This window comes from Marmota marmota, unplaced genomic scaffold, assembly GCF_001458135.2.
Source record: "Marmota marmota marmota unplaced genomic scaffold, marMar, whole genome shotgun sequence".
Lineage (NCBI taxonomy): Eukaryota > Metazoa > Chordata > Mammalia > Rodentia > Sciuridae > Marmota > Marmota marmota.
In genome coordinates, this window is record NW_026000229.1 from 16,964,003 (window position 1) to 16,987,136 (window position 23,134).

At 34.1% G+C, this 23,134-nt stretch overlaps 1 protein-coding gene across 1 annotated transcript in view; it reads left to right on the plus strand.

Annotated features, from left to right (window-relative positions):
- Positions 1-23,134, plus strand: part of Csnk1g1 (casein kinase 1 gamma 1) — a 142,357-nt gene that overhangs the window by 44,056 nt on the left and 75,167 nt on the right. The gene's annotated exons all lie outside the window — the stretch shown is intronic.

The window sequence follows — 23,134 nt, forward strand, 5'->3', positions numbered from 1 at the left end:
CTTATGATTTAATTTTCCAGAATTTAAAAATGTATATCAGCACATATTTTAGAAGTATAGTCAAATTGTGCTATAAACCTGCTTTTATCACTTCATACTCACTGAACATATTATCATTGCAACTTAAATGTGGATAATTCATTTTTGATGTCTATATATTCAATAATTAATTTAGCTAATCTCTATACATATAAATTATTTCCCTTTTAATAATATTCTAATAAAGAGTGTATTGAGCATCCCTGATATTCTTAGGCTAAATCCTAGTAGGATACTTTGAGTCAAAGGATATGTGTATATTTACAATTTTGTTACACATAGACTAGAAAGCCTTGCATATAATTTTAATAATCTTGATAATATCTTTGTGAAGTAGGGTTAGAGAATATTTTTGCTTACCTACAAGAAAATGGAGGCCCAAAGAATTGACCTCTCCTTTTCTATCTTTCATATCTGATTAACGATGCAAAGGTACATTAAGTACAAGCTGAGTGTGAAGTCAAGGCCAATGTCAGCAACTCAGTAAGACTGTCTCAAAATCGAATTAAAAAGGAGGCTGGGGATGTAGTGCAGTGGTAGAGCACCCCTAGGTTCAATCCCCAGTACTACTATGAAACAAAGCAAAAAAAAAATAATAATAATAATAAAAGTACTGATTAATATTGTCTAAAGCAATTGGTTTTGTGTTATATTCCTTAAAGTCTCAGAGACTCTATTTCCCACACCATGGGACTAGGAAAGGAAAAATAAAGCAGGCAGGAATCTCCATATTAAATCTATTTTCTATACATTGTGCTTTCAGTAAGATTTTTTTCTGAAAGGTATGGCTCTGCTGTTTTAACTTTTATTTAAATTGTTCATTTTAAAGAATATAGGTTTAAGATGAAAGAAAATTTAAAGATGTTTCTTCATTTGAAAATGAAGGCCTTGTAAAAATCAAATGCTTTTCATTAAATATTAACATTTTAAACAAATAAAATTTTATCTTTCAGCAGTTCTTCCAACCAGCTAAATACAAATAATACATTGTACTTTTGCAACATTAAGTTTTATTTTAAATTTGCAAATATTTAGGTTCTGTGGATGGAACAAACTAAAACAAGTGTCAAAGTCTTGTCTTTCCTTTACTTGAAGTCAGATTGCCTTTTGAGTTTCATTTGCTTCCTCTGTAAAATAAAGATGGTAATCTCTACCTCACAGATTTGTGGTGAAGATCTAATTCAGATAATATATACCTATTTAAAACAGTGCTTGATATACATAATGAGCATTTGGATTTCATATGTAATACATAACACTTCTGAAAATTTGGTTTGGTTTTGATTTTTCTCAACTTTATATGAAGAAAACTTTCAATCTTCCAGAAAAATAAAAAGACAAGGATGTTGAATATCTGTCATATATTGATTGTCACCTAGATTTATCGGTTTTCAAATTTTTGCATGGTGATATGGATACACACACACACACACACACACACACACATGTTAGTCTTTGTGTATATTTAAATTAGAGAACTGACAAAACACATTTTTCCCCTTAGTAACGGGAAGTTTATTTTAGGTTTCTAGTTTAAAGGTATGTGATAAATTATATTATTTGTTTTCATTCTACAATATGTTGTGAGGAGATTACAATTCCAGACAAAATGCATTTTTAAATTTCTTAGTTGAACATCAAATGTATATATAAAATTCTTGTGTCTAGTAGTATCATAGTTCAAATTTTATTTGGAATCATATTCTTGTTTAACTCCAACACAATTTGTTGGAGTTAAAATAGCTTTAAGAGATCTCAAAGAAGAGTTCTTTTTAAGAATTTTTTTAATAGTAGTTTGTCAATGAACCTTTATTTTATTTATTTATATGCAGCAGTAAGAATCAAACCATGGGGCTGGAGTTGTGGCTCAGTGGTAGAGTGCTTGCCTGGCATGTGTGAGACCCTGGGTTTGATCCTCAGCACCACATATAAATAAAGGTATTGTGTGCAACTACAACTAAAAAATAAATAAGTGTTAAAAAATAAATAAATAAAGAATCAAACCAGTGCCTCACACCACACAGGCAAGTACTCTACCACTGAACCACAACCTCAGCCCCAAGAAGAGTTCTTTTTGACAATAGTATAGTTTATCCAAAAAATAGGAGTGAAGAGTTTCAATCATAATTGCTGAAACACAGTCTGTATCATGTTGTTATGGTAATTTTAGAAGTATCATAGATATGATACTATGAAGATTATGTGTTGGTATCATGGCTAGTTAATCAGGAGAATTTAATGATAAAACTTCCATGCTTGCTTAAACAATTTGGAATTGTTGACCAGGACTATGAAACAAGTGTATAGAAAAAAAGAATTGGTTATGAGGGAAATTAAGAATCAGTATTTCCATAATGTCATCATGTAACCTAAGGAGGAAACTGAACTTATGGTGTACTTTTCAAGAAAAAGTCAAAGCTTTTAACAAAGGAAGTGAAGCTCATTGCCAGCCATAGTGGTCTTTCAAAAAACATTTAATGTGAGTTTAATCCATTTTTTTCTGAGCTGGGATTACTAGGGCAAGAAAGTCCCATTAAAATATGTGTGTGTGTGTGTGTGTGTGTATAAAATGATTGATTATTTGATTTTATTCTTAATTAAAATAGCCGTGATGCATAGATATAAAAATTTTTTTGGTAGTTGTAGATGAACCAGAATGCCTTTATTTTGTTTATTTTTATGTGGTGCTAAGGATTGAACCCAGTGTCTCACACATGTTAGGTAAGCACTCTGCCACTGAGCTATAGCCCTAGCTCAAGATTTTAAGTCCTCTATAAGCAAGTGGTTTGACTTTTAATTATGAACTCTATTCTTTATTATTTTCAACATTATTTTTATTGATTTTATTATTTTTTTATTGATTCTCTCACACATGCTATCTGTTGTCACATACATACATTTTCCATGTTCTCCCAATATGTTTGTCATAGTTTTGGTTAAAATATTTTTCTACATTTACAGTAGTATGGCTCTGAGACTGTTGTTTACAGCTGAGCCTTCAGAGTAGTTTTATTTCCTTTTAGTATGACACCATCCTTCTCACAGAATTATAAACTATTCATATTTGATTTTTTAAAAATATTATTCTTATTTATCTACACACCTTTCGTTAATTCTTCCCCTAAAGTCTCCAAAAGAATTATAAAATTGCTGTCAGTATCAGTAGGTGATCCATCATTTAGGTTCCTTTTCTCTGCTATATGTAATCTCAGCTCTAAGTCAGTTTACTGTTTGTCTATTCACTTCTCATCTTCTAAATGCTGACATGTCTAATCTATTCTTTCCTCACCTATTCTCTTTGTCCTTGTTTCTTTTGTCATTTCACTGGGGTTTGGGGAAAAGAATAGAGTTAAATGCCTCCATTTTTTCTGTCATGTTAAACTAGATGTCTCTCTATATTATGCATTTTTACTTCACCAAGACATTTATTTAGGACTTTTGTGATATTCTGATAACATATGTAGAAATGTGAACTGAGTGATAATTAAGTTGATTTCTAGTTCTAACTATCTTAGAGAATTAATTAATGGATCGTTGCCATCACTGGTGCTGAACAATAGAGTACTGATGGAACCTGTTCACAATACAATACTTTGGGTGTGGCAGCTAATACTCTGCTTAACAGAATCAAGATTCAGCATTATCTTAAATTAGCAATGAGTTGAAAGAAAGTCTGGTGGTTCACAAACTAGAGTTCAATTCTGTACTATTCACTTTTGGATCTGATAACTTGATTAGCAACAGTTAACATGAAAAAGATGACTATGAATTTAATGATTGACAAGAATGGTCCTGGCCTTCCAAAAGGTTGTGGTATCTTTGACTGAGTTAATAGATATATAAAGAACAGATCAACCAAAGTAACTTAAGTTTTAGACCTGTTAAAAACCCTTAGTAGCCAGGCACAGTGGCACACGCCTGTAATCCCAGTGGCATAGGAGGCTGAGGTAGGAGGATCACAAGTTCAAAGCTAGTCTCAGCAAATTAGCAAGGCCCTAAGCAACTCAGTGAGACCCTGTCTCTAAATAAAATATAAAAAAGGGTTAGGGATATGGCTCAGTGGTTAAGTGCCCCTAAATTTAAACCCCAGCCCCCGAGTCCCCCCAAAACCCCCAAACCATAAAAATTGCCCAGTCCAGCGATCATTGTGCTGATGATGAGATAAATTAGAAATTAAATGACTTGGTTAATGGAAAACAACCACCTCACCACAGAATTGGAACTAGAACTCAGATCTGGTGTATCCCATACTCATTTCTATTATACCATGTAGTCTTACCCCATTTACTGATTAAGTATGCAATTGAAATACGACCTGCTGAAGTCTAAAAAGGACATTAGAATAAATGTCTCATTACAAAGGTGATAATCATTGACATTTAATTCATTACCTATTACCAAGAAAAGATAAAGTATAAAATGATCACTAATGACTTTATCTTTAAGTAACACTATTTAGTTTTTGTGGTTCACCACCCCAACTTTAATCTTTAGGGATTTTCAAGAAAGTGAAGAGAAGAAAATTAGTAAATTAATTATTGCAAAATACAAATTCTGAAATTTAGAATAAAATCAAAGTGGAAGATATTATAAACACTGTACTGTTTTCAAATAAAGGACCACTTGTAGATTTTCATAAATAAATGGCCATTTACTCATTTAACAATTTATATTGAACATCTGTGTTTTGGCATTTATCTAGACCCTGAGTATATAAAGATTGTATATAAGATATGGACTCTGTTCTCATAGAGTTCACTATTTGGAGAATTACATGTATAACTCTTGTGTAGTCTACTAAGAAAGATAATTTTTTTCATGTACACAAGGTGGTTTAGAAGAAGAGAGTAATATATCTCAATTGGAATTTGCAAATTCCAGAAAATCTGCACAAATACACTTGAGTTGAATCTTTAAGGCTGGTATTAAACACTAAGGATAGAAGTTGAGGACGAAGGAAAGAACCTTCTGAGAGGAAGAATCAGTACCATACAAAACATGGAAATATGAAACACAAGAAAATGTAAAAAATGTCAGTGCTACTTGGAGAGCATATTGCTAATACGTATATAGTAGTATTAAGTGTGGAGAATTGGTGTTGGAAAAATAGCCTACAGATGTGAGCAAAACCTGTTCTTGACCAGCTGTATTGGCCATCGTGTAGATTTGGACATTATTCTATATGTCATGAAAAAAACGGGAAGGAATTACATTTATCTTTGTACTCCCCCCCCCAAAAAAAGATAAATTAATTAGAGTTAATTTTACTCTCCTTACCCCCAAAATGCAAATTTTATGTGTTTTTTAAAAACTAGAAGCAACCAGTTTTATCCAGTGATACTTACTCATAGCTAAAGAATAATAATGAGAGCTCCTCCAGTTTGTTGGGATGGCAAAAAACTGAGACAGTACTGCCTTGTGATTTAAAGTGATTCTAAAAGTGTTTCTTTGATTAAAGGGCTCTTCTAGGTAGTTTGTGCCATTGTATTGTGAAACTAGAAGCCAACATGTTAATATCTAGCAGAATGAGGCTCTTTTTGAAGTTGTGATGCTACTTTTTGTACTTGTTATACTTTATTTTATAATAAACATGAATTAACCTAAATGTGAGTAGATTATTTAGATTTAAGCATCTCGACAATAGATTTAGCATAATTCTAATTCATAAAGTTTTGGTGTTTTATTTTTGTTGATATGGGCATTTTGGTTGGGGGAGGGTAGGCATCATCACAAAAACTTGGAGCAAAGTCTTTTTTGTGTATGTATGTATATGTATGTATACTTTCATATAAACAAAATTGGAGATACTTTTTGGGTTTTGCTTTTTTATTTACTAAATTCCTGTTTTATTCTTATACTTTTATTTATTTACATATCTTATCAGTTCATTCATTCATTGCACTGGGGATTTTACCCAGGGATGCTTTACCATTGAGTTACAACCTTATCCCTTTTTAATTTTTATTTTGAGATAGGGTCTCATTTAGTTGCCCAGGCTGCCCACACACTTGCAATACTCTTAACCTCAGTCTGCAGACCCATTTTTACAAATTAGAAATTTAATTTTTACAAATTTTCCCCCCAGTATTGAGGATTGAACCCAGGGCCTTGCACACATTAGGCAAGGACTCTGCTGTTGAACTACATCCCCAGCCCTACCACATTCTATTTCTTGAAGTGGGTTACTAGAGGTATTAACCATAAACCTGGGTTTCCAGTTACATCTAGCTTTATGTGTGCTAAATAAATAATACAATAAACATTGTCATAAAGATGGATTATTATCAGAAGTATACCTTCTTCTGGGGCTTATTGGATACATTAATTTGAGGCAGAAAATATATATTGGGCAGGAAATTTACATATCTATGACAAATATACTTTTCTACCTTTATTTTACTGTAAGGTATTCACGTTTAAATGTAGTCAAGGCTAAATGTAGAACTTTTCATGAAAATTTATGTAGAGCATAAGTTAGTAGTAACATAAATTAGAATTATAAATTACATTTGCTGACATTTTTAGCAGTGTTATAGTAAAACTAAATATAGTAACATTTGTGTTAACAAGCTCCCAGTTCTCTGGAACAAAGCTGAAGACTAGGAAACAAACCAAAGCAACACTAAAAATATAAAACCTCCTAGCAGCCAAAATAGATTGTTAAGATCTGTGTTCTCCCAAGTTGTTCTTTAGACTTTTAGTCTGTTATTTAAAGCTTCTATGTTCTGTACTTTATACACATTTCTAATAAGCTTATTCATTTTTCTCAGTCTTCTGTAGACAAGAAAAATCGAAGGAAAAGGGCATAAATATATCAAAGTGATCACTGACAGACTGATAACAGGAGAGAGGACAAATTTATACAAAGGAGAACAGTCTGGGCAGAATAGCCTTATTTACCTGATTAGCCCCTTAGAACATTACTCAAGTGGTGTAATATAATTATTCATACTGACCAGACTTATCAAGAAAAAGAATCAGTCATTATTTTCTTTCTGAAACCTGGAACTTTGGAAACATTTTCATTGTAAAGGATATTCCTTTTTAATTATAAATGAGGCAGTTCACTTATGGAAAATTCACTTGTATAAAATAGTTCCAGTTGACATTTAAAAGATAACACTACTTAATCAAAACACATAATGCTTTGTGCTTCTGCAGTATATACAAAAGGATATATGTGTAATCTAAAAATGAAATTAAGAGTTACATTTATAATAGTATCAAAAAGAATAAAATATTTAGGGAATAAATTTAACAAAATGAGTGTAAATTTTATGCTCTGAAAGCTGTAAAAACATTTAAGAAATTAAAGAAGACCTAAGTATACATGGTTAGTCATCCCATGTTCATGGATCTCAAGATTACTATCCTTAAAATGGCAGTACTCCCCAAAATGATGTAAAAATTGAACATACTCCTTATCAGAATACCAACTGGCTTCTTTTTAGAAATTAATAAACTGATCCCAAAATTCATATAGAAGTGCAAGGGTCCTAGAAGAACCCCCCCCCCCCAAAAAAAAAGTCTGAAAAAGAATAAAGTTGGGGCTGAGGTTGTGGCTCAGTGGTAGAGCGCTTAGTTGGCATGTTTAGGGCACTGGGTTCGATTCTCAGCGCCAGGTGTAAATTAATAAAATAAAGGTCCATTCACAACTAAAAAAAGGAATAAAGTTGGATGACTCAGTTTTTATTTTTAAACTTACTATAAAACAGCAGTGATCCAGGGAGTGTGGTACTAAAATAAAATAGATACACAGATCATTGGAATAGATTTGAGAATCCAGCTATGAATCTGGTCATTTGCTTTAGGCCAGTTCATTCAGTAGGAAAGCATAATTTTTTTAATGAATGGTACTGAGATAACTGAATAACTATATTCAAAAGATTGAAGTTGAACCCTTACCTCATACCATATACAAAAATTAACGCAAAATAAATCAAAGAGACTAAATGTAAGCACTAGAACTGTAAAACTTTTAGAAGGAAGCATAAGCATACTGCCCTTACATCCAATCCATGGCAGTGGATTCTTAGATACGACACAAAAAGCCCAAATAGTAGAACAAAAAAATATATATAGTCAGATTATTAGAATTAAGCAATTTTGTGCTAAGAAAAGAACTATCATTAAAATATTTAATGAGCTAAAATAACATGGGAAAGCATAACCAATAGGTTAGACCACTTTAAATATAGATTCTCATATTTTGAAGACAAAGTATATAAACTTGAAGTTGATAATAAAGATGTTAAGGGGCCACAACCAGAATTTTCAAGAAATGTGAAATAACAGTAAGGGATCAAATTTAAGATTCACTAGGGTAGAAAAAGGCTCCAAAGTACACACTAAAGGAACACAAAATCTTGTCAATGAAATAATAACAAAAAATTCCTAATCTTAGGAATGAGATAGGAATTCAAATACAAGCAGCATATAGAACCCCAAATAGGCAAGATCAATAAAGATTCTCTCCAAGACACGTTATATTGAAAATGCCTAATGAACAGAATAAAGATAGAGATATAAAAGCTGCAAAAGAAAAATAGCAGGTCATATTTTGAGGTAATCCAGTGTGGATTTCAACTGATTGTTTTCAATCCAGAGCCTAAAAGCCAGGACTTAAAATGATATATACCAAGCTCTAAAAGAAAATAGATGTCAACCAAGATTATGGCAAAACATCCTTCAGAATTTAAGATGAAATAAAAACCTCTCATGAGAAGCAGAAACTAAAAGAATTCATAATCATTAAGCATTAGAAATTAAATCAAAATGGCAGGAAATAAAAATCACCTCTCCATAATAACACTGACTATAAATGGTCTAAACTCTTCAATCAATAGATATAGATTGAAGGGGCTTGGGATGTAACTCAGTTGGTAGAGTACTTGCCTCACATACACAAGGTCCTGAGTTCAATCCCCAGCAACACCCCCCCACCAAAAAAAAGATATAGATTGACAGATTGGATTAAAACATACTATTCAACCATATGTTTTTTACAAGAGATTCACCTTACAAAGACACCCACAGACTGAAGATGAAAGAATGGAAAAAGGTATACCATGAAAATTGCAACTGAAAGCAAAGCCAAAATTAATGAGGAGACACAGGTCACTTCATACTGGTTCAGGGAATCATCCAACAAGATATAATGCTTGTAAATATTTATATTCCAAACAACAGTGCTTCCATGTACATAAGTAAAATAGACCACGATACAGCAATACTGGGTGATTTCACCAAACCTCTCTCACCATTATGTAACTCATGTAGACATAAAGTAAAGGCTCTTCTGAACTTAAAAAAAAAAAAAAAAACCTAACAGAAATCTATAGATTATTTCATTTATTAACAATGTAATTCACTTTCTTCTTAGAAGCACATGGAATTTTCTCTAAAATAGTAATATTTTGGGGCACAAAGCAAACCTTAACAAATGCTAAAAAATATAGAGATAATTCCTTGCATTCTATAAGATCATAATGAAATGAAATCAATATTCATTGACATAAAAAACAGAAACCATTCTAAACCTGGAGATTGAAGAAAACACTTTTGGATGAGAAGTGAATTATAGAAGAAATCAGAGAAATAAAAAACATTCTTAGAAAGAAATAGAGATACAGCATATCAAAAATCTCTGGGAGGGCTGGGGTTGTGGCTCAGCGGTAGAGCGTTTGCCTAGCATGTGTAAGGAAGGCCCTGGGTTTGATCCTCAGCACCACATAAAACAATAAATAAAATAAAGGCATTGTGTTCAACTACAACTAAAAAATAAAGTATTAAAAAAAAATCTCTGGGACAGTAGGAAGACAATTCTAAGTAATGTTTACAGCACTGTGTTCATGTGTTTAAAAAAAAAAGATACCAAATAATTTAATGTTCTAGAAGACAGGAAATAACTAAGATCATAGCTGAAATTAATGAATTTGAGAATAAAAAATACAAAGAATCAACAAAACAGAGTCGGTTCCTTGAAAAGATTCAGATTAATAAATCCCTAGCCAAACTAACCAAAACAAAGAAAAGACTCAGATCAACAAAACTAGAGATTAAAAAAAAAAGAAGGTGATATGGGTTGGGGATATAGCTCAGTTGGTAAAGTGCTTGCCTTGCATGTACAAGGCCCTGGGTTCAATCCCCAGCACTACCAAAAAAAAAAAAGAGAGAGAGAGAATAAGCTAGTATATCTTGAAGATAGTGACAATTCCTGGAGAAATAAGACCTACCTAAATTGAACCATGAGGATGTAGAAAACTTAGACCAATGTCAAGCAATGAAATTGAAACAACTATTGAAGTTTTCCAATGATGAAAAACTTAGGATCAGATGGATTCTCAGCTGAATTCTAGCAGACCTTTATAGAAGAACTAATGTCAATCCTCCTCAAATTATTCCATGAAATAGAAAAGAAGGGAACACTTCAAATTGATTCTTTGAAGCCATTATCACCCTGATACCAAAAGCAGACACATCAAAGAAAGAAAATTTCAGACCAATATCCCTGATGAACATAGATGCAAAAATCCTTAATAAAACATTGACAAAGTGCATTCAAAAACACTTTAAAAAGATAGTGCATCAGATCAAGTGGTTTTCATCACAGGGATGGAAGGTTGGTTCAACAAACAGATCAATACACATAATTCACATAAATAGAGTTAAGGAGAAGAATCACATGATTATTTCAATAGATGGAGAAACAGCACTTGACAAAATCTAGCACCCCTTCATTTTTAAATGTTTTTTTTTTTTTTAGTTATTCATGGATACAATATCTTTGTCTATTTGTTTTTTGTTTTTTTTTAATGTGGTGCTGAGGATCAAACCCAGTGCCTCACATGTTCGAGGCAAGCGCTCTGCCACTGAGCCACAAGCCCAGCCCACCCCTTTATTTTTAGAACACAAGAGAAACTATGAATAGAAGGAACTCACCTCAACATTATGAAGACTGCATACGACAAACCCAAAGCCATCATCATACTCAATGGAGAAAAACTGAGGGCATTTCCTCTATAAACAGAAATATGATAAGGATTTCTACTCTCACCATCCCTATTCAACACAGTCCTTGGAACTCTAGCCAGAGCAATCAGGCAAGAGAAAGAAATTAGAGAGATACAAATAGAAAGATGAAGTCAAATTATCTGTTTGATGATAACATGATCCTGTATTTAGAAGACACGGAAAATTCTACCAGAAGAATTCTAGAGGTAATAAACAAATTTAGTCATGCAGCAGGATACAGTATCAACATACTTAAATTACGAAAACTATCCCATTCAAAATAACCTAAAAAAAAACAAAAACTTGAGAATAAATCTAACCAAGGAGGTAAAAGACTTCTATAATGAATACTATAGAATAGTGTAGAGAGAAATTGAAGAAGACCTTGGAAGATGGAAAGACCTCCCATGTCCTTGGATAGGGACAATAGTATCAAAGTGGTCAGCGGGATGCAGTGGTGGCACATGACTGTTATCCCAGCAACTTGGGAAGCTGAGGCAGGAGGATCTCGAGTTCAAAGCCAGCCTCAGCAACTTAAGGAGGCCCTAACTACTCAGTGAGACCATGTCTCTAAATAAAATACAAGAAAGGGCTGGGGGGGCTGGGGATGTGGCTCAAGCGGTAGCGCGCTCGCCTGGCATGCATGCGGCCGGGGTTCGATCCTCAGCACCACATACAAACAAAGATGTTGTGTCTGCCGAAAACTAAAAAGTAAATATTAAAAAAAAATTCTTTCTCTCTCCCTCTCTCTCCCTCTGCCCCCCCCCCCTTTAAAAAAAGAAAGAAAGAAAGAAAGAAAGGGCTGGGGATGTGGCTTTGTTGTTAAGCACCCCTGGGTTCAATTCCCCTGTTCCGAAAATAAAAAAAGCCATACTTCCAAAAGCATTATATCAATTAAGTGCAATCCCCATAAAAATACCAATGATATTCTTCATAGAACTAGAAAAAACAGTTCCAAATTCATTTGGAAGAATAAGAGACTCAGAGTAGCCAAAGCAATCAATCCTGAGCAAGAAAGTGAATTGCATTTTTATGTATATTTATAATGCACTAATTTAAAAAAATATAAAAAGACCAGTAATGCATTCCACTGTTGTTGTGTATTTATAAAAAATAATAAAATCAATTTTTTAAAAAAGAAGATCAGTAGAATAGAGGAAAGGGAACAAGGGGAGGGAGGAGAAGAGGAGGAAGGAGTGAGTTTGGGGGACTGAATTGGAGCAAATTATATTCCATGTTTGTTTAACTATGTCAAAATGAACCCCAATATTATGTATAACTATAATGTACTAATAAAATTTAAAAACAAAGAACCATCAGTTCTCTTTAGTCTTAGCAGCTGACGCAAGACAAGATAGGGAATGTTATCCTTTGGAAAGCATTGTGGTAAGGCACACACACTGTGCTACTATTGTGGCTCTAAGGCCTACTACCTTCAGAAGTTGATATGTGGCAAATGTTGCTGCCTGCCAAGCATGAGAGAAAGTATAACTGGAATGCCACGACTAAAAGACAAAATTATCACCTTGACTGGTCAAATGAGGTACCTAAAAATTGCATACCACAGATTTAGGAATGGATTAGGTGAAGAAACAACAACTTAAACCCAAAAGGTCAGCTATTGCAACATCTAGCTAGTCTTAAGAATTTCAATGATTAGCCAGCCACCCAATGAATGTTCTGGGTTTTTTTTTTTTTACATTTAAAAATATAAAAAATTCAAAAACGTAAAAAATTCAAAGTAATCAAACAAGGCTGGAGCACAGTGGTACATGCCTCTAATCAGCAACTCAAAAGACTGAGGCAGGCAGGAAGATCAAAAGTTTGAGGCCAGCTTCAGCAATTTAGCAAGACCTGCAGCAACTTAGCAAGACCACGTCTCAAGATAAAATAATAAAAGTGAAACAAAAACTCATACCTCAAATCATGTCTAATAAGGTACTTTTTAGAATATATAAAGAACTCCTCTTATAAGTCAACAAAAAGACAACCCAGTTAAATACATGGGCAAAGGATCTGATAGACATTTCTCTAGACTGTAGACATCCTTTTTAGACAAGGAAAAGGTAGTCAATAAGCATATGAAAGGATATTCAACATTATTATTCATTGAGGAAATACAAATCAAAACCACAATTACCACTTCATATAGAATCAGGAAATAAGAGTTTGCTGGGGAGGATGGATGGAAATCAGACTTATCATCATACTGCTGTTGGCAGTGTCCAATGCTAAAGCCACTTTGAAAAAACGGTTTGGCAATTCTTACCTGAATATCTATTATAATAATATACCTGACATAGGCAACATATAAAGAAAAAGTACTTTATTTAGCTCAGTTTTAGAGGCTGAAAGTCCAAATAGCATAGCACAGACTTGGCAAGAGCCATCCCATGGCTATATTACCTCAGGATACAAAAGCGGAGAGAGAATAGGAGGTTTCAGGCTTGCCCCTTCTATAATAACTCTCTAGTGAGAACTCAAAGAGTCTCCTGAGAACTGCCTTCCAGGAACATGCCCATAGTGACCTGAGGACCTCCCACGAGGGTTCACCCTGTAAAGGTTCCACAACTTCCCAGTAGTGCCACCCTGGGGACCAAACCTCTAGCTTATGAACTTTTGAGGGAACACAAACCATAACCAAGTCATTGGAATAGAAATAAAATATTCTTTTTTATTTAGCTATAAAAAAGAATGAAGAGACATGCTTTTACAACATCAACGAACCTTGAAAACAATATGTTAAGTGAAAGAAGACATTCAAAAAAGATCATATATTATGTAATTCCATTTCTATGAAATGTCCAGAGTGGGCAGATCTGTAGATACAGGTCACTTAGGGCTATTATAGCCTAAGGAGGAGAGAGAGAACGACTGGTGGGTAGGTAATAACCAAAGAGTATGGGTTTCTTTTTGAAGTGATGGAAATGTTCTAAAATTAGTAGTAATTATGACTGTACAATTCTATGAATATACTAAAATTCATTGAATGGTACACTTTAAATGTATGTGTTGTGTGTTATGAATTATATTTCAAAATCTGTTAGGAATAAAAGGACATATCTGTTAGGATTTGTACTTAAATCAAAATTGATATGCCAGGACTTGGGACACAACTCAATGTAGACCATTTGCCTATCATGTGCAAAGACCTGGATTTGATCTCTAGCATTACCAAAAAGAAAAAAGATATATAAACTTCCTAATGTAATTATGTAACTCCATACATTATTACATTGGGCTTTTTAAGAAGTAGTGTAATCACTTTGTTTGGTCTGAAATGATTTTTCTCCTGTGAAGCCACATTTAGAATTATAGTGGAAAAATTTTAAGTGGTATCACATTTGAGAAATTATTTTCAAATAATCTAGAGATAAAGCTATATGATTTATGGTTAATCCTTACTTATACATTATAAATCATCATTTTGCATTCTTATGACTCTTTTCTGTGTAAATAATCACTTAAATGACTGTGGGAAATATGCTCACCTATTCAAACCCAACTGAGACAAAAGGTACAGAAAAAGGGAGACTTTTAATGAAAGTCTTGCGAGATATGGTGTCTGGGGGAGCAGGATCAGCCAGAGCAATTACAATCAGCATTTTATTTCCTAGTGTGCAGGGTCCCTCCTCCAGTTCCTCTTTGGTTAAGTACAATAGAGGGTATTCAGTCTTCCTGAACTTTCTCCTATGGGGTTATTTTTAAAAAAATGTACCTTTAGTTGTCCCCACCTCCGTTTGTTCTCTTGTGATGGGAAAGCCTTCTTGGGGTGAGTGCACATATGTAGTTTAACTTTGGTCAGGCTGTACCTTTCTCCTCACCTCCTGTTTGTCGAGTAACCTGTTCATCAAGGAATCTGTCACATTCAGCTGTTAAGTGCTAGTAATCACCCATTTGTTCTGTTTCCCCTTTGGCTGTTTTCTTTTTTAAACGTTTATTTTTTAGTTATAGGTGGACACAATATTTTTATTTTTATGTGATACTGAGGATGGAACCCAGTGCCTCACACATGCTAGGCAACTGCTCTACCTCTGAGCCACAACCCTAGCCCGATTTTCTTTTTATATCCCCAGTATTTTTACATTTAAAGCTAAATACCTTATTTTAAAAATGGACCACCTGACTTTCAATTTCTTACAATAACTAAAAAAACAGAGATTTGCCTTTTGTTTTTTTTCCCATGTGGTCTTTGTTTGATTGATTGTTTTGGTGGTGCAGGGGATCAAACTAAGGGCCATGAACATGCTAGGCAAGTGCTTTACCCACAGCCTACAAATTTTTAAGCTATTCTAACAAAGGTAATTCTTGAATAGAGATGGTGATTTTTTTTTTTTTCTTTAAGGTGGTGCTGCTTCATAGAATCCATTTCTGAATCTGGTATACTGTGATATAACACCTGGAATTTGTTTGAAAATAATTGATTCGTTAAATGTGGTTGAGTTAATGTGTGGGAATGGATCTTTGAAATTTTGAACAATAAAAGTTTTAAGAAATATAAACATTTTGTATTTTTCTGCTGTAGAGTGTCATGCCTTCTGGGGTCATTGAGTTTTTCTCCCACTGCTATAATGTAAAATTGTTACACAGTTGCTTTGTAAATAATATGCCTTTAAAAAGTGGTCCACAGTGGGCTGGGATTGTGGCTCAGGGGTAGAGCGACGCCTGGCCCTGGGTTCAATCCTCAGCACCACATAAAAATAAATAAATAAAATAAAAGTATTGTGTCCAAATACATCTAAAAAAAAAAATTCTCCTCCTTTAACCCTATTCATAGATGACACCCACCTCCTTTGTTTTCTTTGGCACCTGCTTCTCTTTACTCATTCCACCCAGCCTCACTCCAGATTTTTAGCACTTAGAAACAGCCTTTTTTTTTTTTTTTTGGTTAACTAACAAATTGATCAGAATATCATGTGTAATACTTAAAGAAAGTCACAGAAGATAGTATAATCACTGTCCTAATCTTTTCACCTCTAAATGATTGAAACTGCTTTTCTGTTTTTTATTGATGGCATTTAATTTTGACCATGAGTCACACTAAAGAATAAATATTATATTGTGATCCAGTATACAACAACATGTGTGTGTATACAAAAATTTCCTGAAATAATCCTTTCCTTTAAGTGTGATAGACTCTCATACATCTTTATGGTGCTTTTTTTTTTCTTCAAAGAATATGTTGGTTGAAATGTTCTTTAAAATAAATATTCAAGTATACATATTTACCTCATATCCCTTTAATAGAAAATAATCTGCAGTTTAAAAATATTTTAGCATTATCTAATTTGTTAATAGTAAATATGCTCTGTGCCGTCACTAGTGCTATGGTAAACTAGTTGATTCCTTAATATCTTGGCAAAGGAAGGAATATTTTCCTTGCTGTTATTTGGGAAATGTTTCTGTATAGTATTTCTGTATATTATATTAATAATTTTAAGATAATAAAAATGGGCCTTGGGTTGTAGCTCAATGGTTGGTGTGCTTGCCTAGCATGTGTGAGGCTTTGGGTTTGATCCTTAGCACCACATAAAAAATAAATGAATAAAATAAAGGTATTGTGTCCATCTACAATTTAAAAAAATATTTTAAAAACTGAAAATGAAAAACTCCTCTGGTTTACTTTTTTCTTTTCCTTTTTTTTTTTTTTTTAAATATTGTAATGCCATGTGTTATTTTTGGGTGAGGGTGAATAGTGGAGATTGAACCCAGGGGCATTTTGTCACTGAGCTAACATCCTCAATCCTTTTTATTTCTTTTATTTTTTATTTTGAGACAGGGTCTTGCTAAGTTGCTGAGACTTGTCTCAAGCTTGTAGGCCTCCTGCCTCAGCTTCCCGAATCACTGAGATTATAAGCTTGCACCACCGTTCATAGCCTTTGTGTTATTTTCTTATTCTTAATTGTACTGTACCCTTAAAGAGATGCTCCCAGGGTGGAAGAGGCAATAGGCCAACCTATCCTCTTTGCCCTAAGTAGACCTAATAACTAATCTGAGGTATGTAGATGTGGTTACTCGTTTTAACTGCTAATTGCCACAGTTCATTTGGCTAGATTCCCCCTACCCAAGTTCTAAGTAGTAATTTATACATGTACTACTTTCACTTTAGGGCAAGAAAATGTGACAGCTGGAGATCTAACTAAACTGGGAACCTAAGGCTGTATGTTCCTTTATCAGTGTGGCTCTGAGAACTGAGATCTGCTGGTTCTTTGAAATAATGCTGTGTCTGATGAAGCTTACGGTAAATGTTGTTCTGTAGGTGACTTACTGAAACAGGAAGTCTTCATTGAGATGGTTTTATGGGCATTATCACATCCAAGGCTGCTGCTTCAAAAGGGCTGAGTTTATATTTAAAGCTCCCAAACTACTATGTAATGTAGTTTCTTTTCCATTAACAATAAAAGAACCCATAGCAGGAAGTGAGTTTGGGAAGTATTGTGGATTTTGTGCAACAGATTCTAAAAGCTTTGAGTGCTTGGGATTATGCCAGTTCATCGATGTTATTTTCTTGTCCATTAAACTGCTTGCCTTTCTCACAGTTATTGATACATTTTGATTTTTTAAGCTGAAGCAGTTACTCATTTTAAATAGGTAGAATTTTAACCTTCCATCTTTATAATTAAATTCTTCCAGAGCAAAACTTCTGAGTACTATATATCACGGAATATAGCAATTTGAATAATTGTGGTTACTTGTTTTTTTTTTTTTTTGTACTGGGGATAGAACCCAGGGGCACTGTATCACTGAGCTACATCTCACAACCTCATCCCTTTTTAGTTTTTATTTTAAGATGGGGTCTGGTTGAGTTGCTGACTCAACCTCCCCAGTAGCTGGGATTACTGTTGTGCTCCACTTGGCCTGACTTAACTTGTTCAGTTTTAATGATGCATTTGTCCCCCAATAGAATAATTCACTTGAACAATGCTTAGCTGAGAATTCTTCTTGAGTCACCTCTAGTACTTCTCAGGAATTTTAGGATAATAAGAGGATGATGTGTATTCAGTTCTTAGTGATCTTCAGAGAAAGTAAGCAAACACATGTAACCCATGATTTTGTGATTTATGAGCCTCCATGTTTGGTGTTACGTGGATTGCCTCCTTACATTTTGTCTTCTTTTGGGTTGGAGGTATAGCTCAGTGGCAGAGTATTTGCCTAGTATGTGGATTTGAGCCCTAGCACTGTAAAAAAAAAAAAATTGTATTTCTTTCTTTTATATAGATAGGAAAATTGAAGCTAGGAGGTATTTCATAATTTTTCTATCACTTTTCAGTTTAGTGAGAACTTGTAGGAAAATATCATGGTAGAGTAGGATGATCATTGCTTATTCTTCTGGCTTTTAAATTAAGAACATCATTTTTGGCCCTTCTATTTTCCTTATCCCTCACATTTATATATAATCTGAAGGTTGTGAGTTTCTTTTTCAAAATGCCTTGCATATAATTCCTGTTTAATATAGTCTCTTCCAGAAATTATTACCTCATACCTGGAATAACAGTAGAAGTAATAAAAATTAGGTTTATCTAGCACTTTGAAGTTTACAGAATACTTCCCTGGATTCTATATCATGTACTCCTTAGAACCACTCTGTGAAATAGCTGTTATTTATTAAATGTTCTGCTATAAAAATATTCTATTCATCATCTTTCTAATTATTCCCTTCTCTTTTATTTTATGCAGTGGGGCCAGCTTAATAATTTAAAATATAATTCTCATCATTTACTTTTTCTCTTGACCCAAGATTGGTGATTTCACAGTAAGCTGAAGAATGATGTCAAAACTTGTATATTTGGATTTAGGATTATCTCAAATCTGATTTTAACCTACCCTTCCTTTTTATTGCTCTTTTTTATATCAGGTCAATTTTGTTTATTTCAGTAAATGTCTGTTACTTAGTATAGTCATATTATGTTTGTTGCTAGGGATAAAAAGATGAGATAAACATTCTTTTCCTCAGGAAATGCACTGCCTAGGGGAAATAAAAATGTTCATGTAACTAGTTATAATACATGTGAAAGTGTATGGAACTGAGTACTGGCTTGGTCTTGTAAAACTTTGAAAAATGTATTTAGAAAAGGGATTTAAAAAAAAAAAAAGCATAGTCAGGCATTGTAGTGCATGCATGTAATCCCACTGACTTTAGGAAGCTCAGGCAAGAGGATTACAAATTCAAGACCAGCCTCAGCATTTTAGGGAGACTTTGTCTCAAAATAAAAAGAAGGACTGAGGATGTAGCTCAGTGGTAAAGCACCCCCTGGATTCAATCCCCAATACAAAAAATTTTAAAAATAAAAAGCATTAAATTACAATGAACCAAAAAAATGGGAAAAGAACAACATAAAAACAGCCTAAGAAATGTTAACAAAATTTTGGAAGCTAGAAAGCTGGTAGGTAAGTGGTAACTGACTTAGCATCCCACAGAAAACTGTGTACTATTAAATATACCAAAAAGGCTCAGGAATTGGAGACACTAGGAACTTCAGAAAAATTGAGTACAGAAGGGGCTAAAAACAGAAAGCATAGTTGAAAATTAAATGCACTGTGAAAAAGTGACTGCCCTGCTGAACAGAGGAAATAAGAAAACAGTGACACATGGAATGGCAGTTACCCCAGAGACTTTATACGGAACAAACAGATCCATAAGTGCCTGTATTTTTTTTTAACTCTGGTATTATTTTTTCTTCAAAAGAGATCTGTGTATAATTTTATAATGTTTGTTTTGATGTATAAAAGGCTTTCCCCAAGTGTACAAGTAAAAATAAGGATTTAAGAATAATGTGTCTTATTTGTCCTATAGTTTATTACACAAATGCCCTGGAATACCTCCATGTACTCGTTTGTGCATACCTCAGAGTAAGAAGCTTATACTCGCCGGGCATAGTGGCACACACCTGTCATCCTAGCAACTCGGGAGACTGAGGCAAGAGGATTGAAAGTTCAAGACCAGGGCAACTGGAGAGTCCCTGTCTCAAAATAAAAAATTTTTAGAAAGGGCTGAGGCCAGGCCTGGTGGCAGACCTCTGTAGTCCCAGCAGGAGGATCAAAAGTTTGAGGCCATTCTCAGCAACTCAGCAAGGCCCTTAGCAACTGAGCATGATCCTGTCTCAAAATAAAAAATAAAAAGGTCCTGGAATGTGGTTCAGTGGTTAAATACCCCTGGTGGGTTCAATCCCCGGTACAAATAAATAAACAGATAAATAAATGGGCCTGGGATGTAGCACAGTGTAGGGTGTCCTTGGGTTCAGGACACAGTAAGGTGGAAAGAAAGCAGCAGCGGCCTTCCATGTTATTCACAGCTGGTCCCTGATGGTCTTTTCTGTTCACCATTTCTTCCCACAAGTGTGTACTCTGATTATATGGATCCTCTCACTGTATATGAAGTTCTGCATGTTCTATTGTGTCTCCTTGTCATGGTTCAAATTGGGTTTTTTTTTTGTTTGTTTGTTTTTAATAGAAAATGCCTTTTATTCTCTCTTGTTTGTTCATCCTTCAGGGATCACTTGAAGTGCTGCCTACACCTACATGTGTTATCCTTCCTTATCCAAGTTCTTCTGTTGACTTTTTCATATTTCTGTTTTGATACTTATTATTTGATTTATTTGACAAATTTTTGAGCCACCGTTGTATAAGACTCTGTGTGAATAACTATAGTCTATCTCTGAAGGGTGAGAACTGAGTGTTGCTCATCTTAGATACCTGGTGTCAGCATATCTTGGGTATTAGATCAGTCATATTCTTGCCCTTCCTCTTGTCATTTATTTTTCTAGTTAATTTTTAAATACTACCTCATAAGTAGTTATGAACAATCATAGATCTGAGTATGTCACCACCCTACCCCCCTAAAACCTTTCATTTTAAACTTTAAAATAGCATTGAGGGGGCTGGGGATGTGGCTCAAGTGGTAGCGCGCTCGCCTGGCATGCGTGCGGCCCGGGTTCGATCCTCAGCACCACATACAAAAAAAAAAAAAAACAAAGATGTTGTATCCGCCGATAACTAAAAAATAAATATTAAAATTCTCTCTCTCTCTCTCCTCTCTCACTCTCTCTTTAAAAAAAAAAAAAATAGCATTGAGGACTCTCCCAAGTGTGACCTCAGCCTTATTTTTCCATTCTCCTCTGCTCTGACCACCGTTTTGCCCCTTTCCCCCTTACTCATCCTTATGATGCAACTTTTGGTCCATCACCCCAGACCATCCACCACGCTCAGCAGATACCATCTCCATTCTCATTTTTGTATGTGCACTTTTCTCTCCTTGAGATACCATTTCTCATTCTTCAACTGTTAAAATCCTACTCATTCTTGAAGTAGTTGTGGGGGAGGGTGGAGAAAGGAAAGAATTTCCTTCCTGAGACTTCTTTGGCTCTCCAAACCTCTATAATTAGTAATTGCCTCTTCCTGCTCACAGATTAGAATCCAGGTTTATTCCTCCCATCAGTTCACCTTAAATGTTGTGTGTGTTGAATTGAAAATCAATTTAAAGCATATGTACTTCAAATATTAAGAATTTTTAACACTTACAGGGATGCTGTACTCTGAATGAGTAAGGGGTCAATTTTGTGCCCATACAACTCTATTCTCCAGTAATTCTTATTGTTGAAACTAGGCTAGGGAGGGGAGAATGTCAGCAATTCATAAAGATGGCTGAACATGTTTATAATTTAAACTTGTAAAACCCGACCTTTTTCCTTTTAGCAATGTTAAGTTATTATGATTCAGCTCTGTGGTAAAATTGATTTTAAGTCACAGTAATAGTGGTTATACAGAGTCAGGAAGAACTTTCTTGAAAAATCTTTGTGCAGTGTCATATGTGGTATGGAAGAAATCCTGGGCTAAATTGAACTTTTAATCTGCCTAACATTTGACTTTTACTGCCTTTTATCTTCCTATCTTAGTTATTACTGTGATTTTCACAATTTCATAAAATATATTTTAAAAATTGTGTTTGATGGGAACATGAATCAGAAATACAAAGTAACTCTTAGAAGCTTCCTGTAATTAGTGTACAGAGAGGGAAAATGTGCCTCCTTTAAAAATGAAGTTGTTCATCTTACATTGGTTTTTAGGTGTTTAGAAATTTGTGGGTCCCCTTTGTTATGTTATTTGCAGGCAGAATTATTCCTAAGTTTGTGTATTCTTCAGCACATAGAGGTACACAGCAACCTGATATCAGCATTAAAAGTATAATGATATATTATAAAGGGGTTTCTGTTGTCTAGAGATTGGTAAATGCGAATGAGTATTACAAGCAACTTTTTGTTCCCAAAATGAAGTGTTATGGTTTTCTTTATCATAAAAATGCTGCAGAACAAATCAGTTTAATACCTTAATGTACATCTTTCTATATCCTTTTCTGTGCATATCTATTCTACTATGCTTATCAAAAGTAACAATTATTGTGTATATTATTTAAAACATAGTCATACTATGCATACAAATTACTTAATCGAGGTTTTGATTGTGATGTACAGAACGTGGTCTTAAGCACTATAGAATATTGAGACAATTATTACATAAAATCCCTACCCTCAAGATGTTTATACTGTAGCTGGATAAGGTAGGGTAAAAATATAAGAAGTAGGTCAAGCACAGTGGTGCATACCTGTAATCCCAGCAACTTGTGAGGCTGAGAAAGGAGGATCACAAATTTTAGGCCAGCCTCAGCAACTAAGTGAGGACCTGTCTCAAAAAATAAAATAGGCTGGGTGTAGTTTACTGATAAAGTGACCCTGGGTTCAATCCCCAGGACCAGTTAAAAAATGCATATATATATTTCATAAATGATATATGAATACACACATAATAATGTGTGTGTATATATATACACATATATGCATATATATGTGAAGCAATAGGAAATCAATGCAATGGCTTAACTTTATGGTATGTACTAAGTACTCGGGAAGAATGAAAGTTAAGGCTTCAAGGATAAAAAGGCAGTTGGGGGTTGTGAGAAGTATTCAGCTTATAATATGGGCTAAGCCACAGTTGTTTCTTTTATCCCATCATTACTTCAAGTTCTTAGTATAGATGTCTAGGAGAATATTGATTGTTCTTTTGAAAGTAGTGAAGTTGAAAGGAAAAA